Source organism: Tenrec ecaudatus, chromosome 8, assembly GCF_050624435.1.
Source record: "Tenrec ecaudatus isolate mTenEca1 chromosome 8, mTenEca1.hap1, whole genome shotgun sequence".
Lineage (NCBI taxonomy): Eukaryota > Metazoa > Chordata > Mammalia > Afrosoricida > Tenrecidae > Tenrec > Tenrec ecaudatus.
Genome location: NC_134537.1, coordinates 127,657,194 through 127,665,018, shown reverse-complemented (window position 1 = coordinate 127,665,018; position 7,825 = coordinate 127,657,194).

The following is a 7,825-nucleotide window of genomic DNA, read 5'->3' as shown; positions in this document are numbered from 1 at the left end:
TGGTCTAAAGGACAGGCGGTGACAGGAGGACAAGAAGTTGTCACCATGCGCTGATATTGTATAGCATATCCGCCATAACAAAGAGGATAATTTGTTTTATTTCCTCCCTTATTAAACGACAATTGCATTCAGGACAACGACACAGTGGCTTTGACTTAGACCCTTGAAAGCAGACGCACAATTAGATTTCTGAAAGTTCATCTGTGCCCTGCATGTCACTTCACTTCAGTGGGAAACACATAGCTTAATGCACCAGATCACTTAGTATTTCTTAGTTTCAACCATAGCCCCTAATGTTTGGGCTTTGGGATAAAATATAAACTAATAGTAACTAGTCTTGGTTTTTGTGTATGTAAGTCAGTTCTTTAGTAGCATTTCAACAAGGCTGTTGTGGTGTGGTATTGAAAAAAATAGTACTTTATATATCTGGATTGCCCCCTTGATATTTTGGGAGATTTTTATGTGATTTAATTTCCATTTTTATGGTGGTATGAACGAAAAAGGGGAGAAAATATGTCCTTTGTGTGTTAAGGGATTTGAAACTCCTTTGGGTCTGTTATCATGTTAATGAGACAGTTGAGAGATATCAGGATTTTGTGTATTAATCTTAGCAGCTATTTGCCCACTAGTACTGCTCATTTAGAGTTTTAATGGCATTAGCAGTGAACTTGCACAAAATTAACACACAAACAAAAAAACGTCCATATTGTATATACATAGAACCAAATGTTATAAAAACCTATTTAAGGTATAGTACATACACCAAGGACCATACTTCATATATTAATATCCACACTTTTAAAATATTTTGTTTTTAATTGTTCACACAAAGGACTTTCTAAGTAGTCTTACACCTAACCGAGGCTCATTCCGGCGCTAAAATTCTTTAACCTCGGTAGTTTATTAAGAGTTGTTCAACAGAAATCTCCCATCTCTTTTTCAGGCCTGATCTCAGTACAATGCGGTCTCACCAATACATTGGCTTCGGGGGCAATGTAGACCACATGGGTATGCCTTACTTTTAAACCTTTATTAAATTATTTCACTAGAAAAGGCAATACTTAGGTGTGGAAGGGTTATAAAAATCATCTACCATTGCACATGAGTTCTTATAATAATTCTTAATAAAATTTAGTAACTTTCCAAGTTTATTTTTCTCATGGTTCAATACCCTCAAAGCCAACCAACCATCTCACTTCTTTTCATTTGATTCCAACTGATAGTGACTCTATAGTACAGAGTAAAATTGTTCCATAAGGTTTCCAAGGCTGTGGAGCCCTGGAGGAGTGGTGATTACACATTTGGCAGCTAACCACAAGGTCAGCAGTTCGAAACTACCAGCCACTCTGTGGAAGAAAAGTGAGGCTTTCTACTCTTGTAAAGAGTTACAATTTCTGAAACCCACAGTCAAAGCCACCCCTACCTGGTTGTTATGTGTTGGATTCAACTTGATGGCAACGAATTTGGTTGGGGTGGAATCTTTCTGTCGGAGTCCTGATGGAGCAGTGAGTTAAGTGTTCGGCTCCTAGTAGAAAGGTCTGTCCTTTCAAGCTACTGGGCACTTGTGGGAGAAAGATGAAGACGTCTGTTTGTGTAACCTGTAGAGCAATTTTACTCAGACCTATACGACCTCGATGAATGGGAATCAACATGTGACAGTGACTTTGTTTGGAGGCTTAATCTTTATGGAAGTTGACTGCACCAGTCAACTTTGAGTTCAGAGTTGGGTTTTTTGACCATTGTTCCTTCTAAGAGTCTTCAATGATACTGTTTGTAGTAAATTCTAGCGATGTCAATGGTTTCATTTTAGTTCTTAAAAAATATCCACCATTTCTGCTGTATAGTTTTTATCTAAATCATCCATTCATGCACTCAATCCCTGTGTCTTGAATAACTGAAAGAAATGACCAGTAGTTGCTGGTACTTATGCTCAATTGACAACCATCAAGTGAACAAAACATTGGCCGGTTGTGAACCTTCTGCAGAATTGTAGATATGTTAGAGTCCATTGTTGTGGCGAGTGTGTATTCTTAGTTCTTCCCAACCTAAGAGGCTCAATTTCCAGCACTTGTTAGACAATAGTCTACTGCGATCTCTGGGGTTCTCATTGGCACTGTTTCCTGAAGTAGGTCACCGGGCCTTTGTCTTCCGTTTGCCTTAGTGTGAAAGCATCATTGCACTACTGGTGTGTGAAATGCTGTTGACACCATTGCCAGCATCACAGCCATGTGCAAGTGACATCAATGTGATAAACTGACAGAGGGTAGAACTGGGCTCTATGGGCAATGTGCATAATAACCCATGCTCTCATACAGTTTGCCATTCAGGAGATTATAAATTTGACATGATTCACTATGTCCCCCACAATGCCTAGGGCAGGGTAAGATCATCCACAATACTCATGTTAGCCTGACATTCCCTTTGGGACAATTGCATACAGCAAGGATAATGATTATAAGAAAACCAAAACCTTAGCTTTCACCTTTCTATTTCAAATTTCATTCCTACCCACTCTCATTCTTCCTCTGCAAGAAAAAATTACCTTCAATGAAACAATTGCTTAAGAAATATTCAAAGGCCCTCTGGTGGTGCTATGGGTCAGACACCGAGCTGCTAACCACAAGGTCAGTGATTCAAATCTACCAATGTCGCTGTGGGAGGATGATGAAACTGTATGCACCCACATAGATTTACAGGCTCGGAAACGCTCAGGAGCACTTCGACTCTGCCCTATGGCGTCTGTATGCAAAGCAATTAGCTCCATGAGAAGTGGTTTAGAGTCCAAGAGATATTATAATACCTTCAAGTGAGTTGCATCTATCTTTACATCCCTTTAATCTTACGTATCTTTCCGTGGGTTACCCGTTATCCACTTTATGGAAATTGAGTCTCCCCCTTGTTTCCTCCGTGCCTCTCCACAGCCTGTGTCAGCAGGCTTTAGCTGCATATTCGACTAATGTCTGGTGGTTCCTCTGGTTCTATTCAGACTCCTGAATCAGGGCACCTAAAAGAGGACTACTTAACCTGCGGGGTGTGTACTGTAATTTGAAATGATTTATCTACTATTTCTAAAGCGTCCACATTTTGGATGATTATTGTAATTTCTCCTGTACAATTGAACTTTTGCTTCATTTCCCCTGAAATGTTAATGAGTGTCACGTAAATAGATTCTGCTTATGAGTTTCACATGGAATCCATAATTAGACTATCATGTAACCACTACTCTGGAATTACTCTAAACGACATCCAGCAGGTGGGCTCTGTCTTCATTAGACTCGGCTGTGCTGAGCTGGAACTGTCCAAAGCTGTTGCAGTCTCTTGCTGACATATCGCACTGCCTCCAGCCTGCTCCCCGTTTCCTTGCCTGCCCATTGTAGTTCTTATCCTCTGACTCCTTTGGTGCAAAATGCCCCATTATTTTCAATTTGTGCTCTGCCCATCTCCTGCCTCGGCCTATTAATCCCTGCCAACCACAGGGACAAATGGAAGCGGGTGGTTGCACACTCAGCACCGCCATCTCTGCTCCTCTAGTGTGGATTCGGGGGCTTTGTCAGAATCGTTCTCAGAAGGCTCAAACAGTGGATGTGGTTCTCAGTTCACAGATGGGCCACCCCATGCCAGTCAGCAAACATTCATGTCATCATAACAGAAAAGTCAATAATCCTTGATGATAAATTAGCCCAATAACTTTTATACAATAAATTTAAACCTTAATACAGGAGTAAACGCTCTCTGCACAGGCTTTCCTATATCGAGGAATCTATTAGAAATCTTCCCATGTATAGATTTCATCTTTATTCAAAACTATAAATTTAACCAGATAAAAGATAGTTTTACATTAGTTGAAATTTTGATCTTTCAAATTTAGTTACAATGAATGTATGAGCCGTGATTATTTTAAATCCCAACATATTTCCCCTAAAGGAATATCTATCCTATATTGTGATTTGACATAAAGGAAAAAACTTGTCATTAAATGATGGTCAATTTATTAAAACTTAACTTACAGAAAATATGCATCTCTTAATCTATATCACAGCTTTTTAATTGTGTCCAGAAAGGTCCCAAGGTGGCCATAAAATAGGCTTGGGATCAGCAGAAAGAGGAGGACAAGGAAATGGCATCTTCCTTCATCCCTGCCTTAGTCCAGTTCCACTTTTTTCTGTTTTGCTCTGTTGGCTTTTTCATCGTGGTGTGTTGGAAGCTAGCCTTCTTCTCCTGGAATGAAAGTGTGACACTTTGTGTACAGATGATGGTTAGTGAGTTAGAGAAGGTCTGAAGCTACTAACATCAGTATTGTCAACGAGATTAAACAAGTATATTCAAACTGGAGGAAAACAACAACAATAAAGTTTACCTTTGCTATTATGAATATAGTAGAGCAATTTAAATGCACGTCAACATTCATGTTTGATTATATTTTGATTTATGTCATACACAGTCATTTTCCATTAAGCAGACAATTCAGTTGAACACACTGGTTACCCCCCAATAAATCTGAACTCTCAAATTTGATCAGTTTTACTTTAAGAACACTTGAATTTATATTTAAGAATATATATAACAGCAGTAAAATATGCCCATATTTTTCTCATTTAAATAATTTATACATAATATGCACACTTCTTTAACAGTCTATCTAAAACTAAACTTATTTCAAGTTGATATTCTTAATAAAATTTGTCTTTTGGGATATCATATCTTTGTTTTAATTATTTAAAAAAATTATTTATTCTCTTTGAAGTCCAGCTTCTAATCTTAAAAAGTAATTGAAGGGGTGTTGCCAAATCTCTTTAGCCCTTTATTGTCATTTTATTAGATATATATTATACAATTTAATTTACATTATATTTTTGGAATATGTTAAATTGCTGAACTAGTTTGTATAATGCTTCCTAAATTTGCAACCTGCGTCATCAGTGAAATATTCAAATCAGATGTTTCAATATTTTTCAAATATCTGACTTTGGTCATAATTATTTGAAATGCATTTGAAACATGTATTTGGGTGCATCTAGAAATTTGGGCAAATGCTTATTCATGTCATGCATGACTATTACTTCAATAAGTATTAAATAAGTGAATATAAATTTTACACGTGTGTGGTTTTTCAGTCGTATTCTATATTTCACTTTTAGGTTCTGATAACCATAGCAATGGCTACACAGAACTCAAAGAGAATATTCATGATTAAAGGGTTTCTGAAGGAAGTTGACAAGTTATAATACAAGTGAGAAATGTTCTGGATACGGTTGCTTATCCGGAAATATTTCAAAAAGTTCTATTAGGGCTGCTAATAAATCCCAAAGGGCATACCACTCCACTATAAGCCTCAACCAGAAGACATTCATCTCAAATTCCATAAGTCAGCAAACCCACATACCAGAATTAAATGCTCAGAGGCACCTTACTCCACAAGCCAGCTTCCTGCCCACAAACATTCAGCCTCACATGTTCTGTGCTGGGAAGTCCATTCTCTTTCATGCTCTGGCTCCTGGCTCTGCTGCTGATACTCCTTTGATGTTCTAGGTCTGTTCTGGATTCAGCAGGTTTGCTGCACAGGGATCTAAGTATCCAGAAGAAGTGTTCTACTCCTAGGTCTTCCACTGACCCTGAAAAATTTTGCTACATAAACCTAATGTCTAATGAAATCTGAGGTGATCAAGTGAAATCAGCTTTTCCTACCAACGAATGACTTAATATGCCAACAGATAAGGACTCGGTATAGTTTCGTTGCTTTCCTAGTTGGTCTTTGCCCAAGGATCCAGTTATAATTTAGATCCAGTCTCTTCAAAAGGTGATCATTTTTCTCAGACACAACTGTTTGCCTCTCTGTTTAGAGGACTTCACAGAAACTTGTAGAAATGTTGACTATCTTGCAATTGGTATATGAATGTTTTATATTATTAAACTGGGGCCTTTAAATATTTTAAATTAATTCATAAAGGATGATCTGAGATGTATCCTATAAAAGAGCACTGATGGCATGTAAGACTGGTTTTCTACCCTCACCGGTTACAGTCTCAGAAACTCACAGGGGCAGTTCTGCCCTGTCCTGTAGGGTCACTAGACTGCCTCAACGTCAGTGAGTCATTTTGCTTTCTTGTTTCTTTGGTTTTTTAGTCAATACCAAGGCTTATGATATTTAGATCTGACCCCAACTCTTTTTGCACCCTCTCCAAGAGTATCAGATAGATTGGCCTGTTACTGGAAACACCTGGACCTTTCAAAACAAGTTCCTTTAACTTTCCATCTACTGCGTGAGTGCCTCCTCAAAATCACGGCATTTTCAACCTCATTCTTCCATCCCTCAAAAAAAATCTATTTATAGTGTTTCTTTTCTGAACATTCTCCCTTTCTTCCTTCCATTGAAATCTAGTTTTGCCAGCTACACTCAAACCAAGACTCTACTGGTTAGTTCAAAATCCTACCTGCCAGTTGCTTTTCAAACACTTAGCCACTTGTGTCGCCCATGAACTTCATTCTATGAAAGCATGTGCATGAAAACACATCGTCAACTAATGTGCACTTAGTATTGTTCAACAAGACAAGACACCCACTGTATTCTTCCAGCCCTCTCTTAGTTAAGGGAAGTTGCAAGATAAATGTGATTCCTTACTTTGAGAAGCAAACAGTTCATATTAGAAAGATGCATGTAACAAAACTGTTATTTTTCTGAGCACATTAGATGCTTTTTGACATCCATGTTGTCCTTATCATTTTCTCCAGTGCTTTTCTGTCTCAAGGAGGGAGTGGATTGGTTTTTCTTTTTCCCTCGACTTGAATGATAACTGAAAGTGCTGGGATAAACCAAAGGGTTCTTAGATCAAAACTATTTTAAGGATCTAAAATGATGTTTTGATGTTGCTTTTCCTGAAGGCAAAGACTTAGACACCATGGGCCATGCAGCTATTGAGGTTTTAATCTGTGCGTGTCATAACAATGTCCACTGAACACTTACATCTCTAAGACCAACTTAACTTTATTGATCTCTGCTTCCATTCCCACATCTGCCAAGTATGAAGAGGAGAAATCGATGTTCAGGCTATTTTCTCTCCTGCTCCTCACCAACCCAGACAAGTCTAATTAAAAAAAATGAATCAAAAAGAAAAACCAAAAGAGATGATAACATTAATTGAGTCAGCTATCTGAAACTATTTGTAAATTTAACACCTAAATCAATGGTTCCTAAACAACTGCAATTTGACCTGGAAAACCAGTATTATTGCTTCACCATCATTAACTGTAATCCTCACCACTGGAAATGTTGAAAGAAAAGGCAGGGGGGTGTGGTGGGGGGTAAAGCGTGGAAGATGAGAGCAGAGGCAGCTGGAGACATTTCCAGAAGCCTCTTGGCTTGAAACCCATTCCAGCCAATCCCTGTAGTGCAAGGATCAGCACTACATTGTCAGGAGGATGAACTAGGTTATTCTTTAAGACTCTGCATCGCTCATTTCCACAGCTTTCTGCGTTAAGCTCCAGGGGTCAAGTACTCCCAGGAAGGGCTAGAAAATTCATATGGTCTTTGCCATAAAAGAGCCCGGGAACCCCAAGTGTCAAACACAGCCTAAAATTAGCCTGACAGCAGCTACATAAACTACCTTGGGCAGCCACTTCTGCAAGGAGAAAACAAACATTGATTAAAGAACCTAATAGAATGTTTTGCCTTGATAATTGCGGAAGCTGTGGGAATGAATTCACGTTCTTCACATCGAACCCTGCTAAATGAGGGTCAGTAACTGTAAGCTTTTTATAGTGGGAAGCTCAACCCCGCAGCAAGTGAATATTTTAACCACAGGAACACTGAAAATTCAATGATATTTTC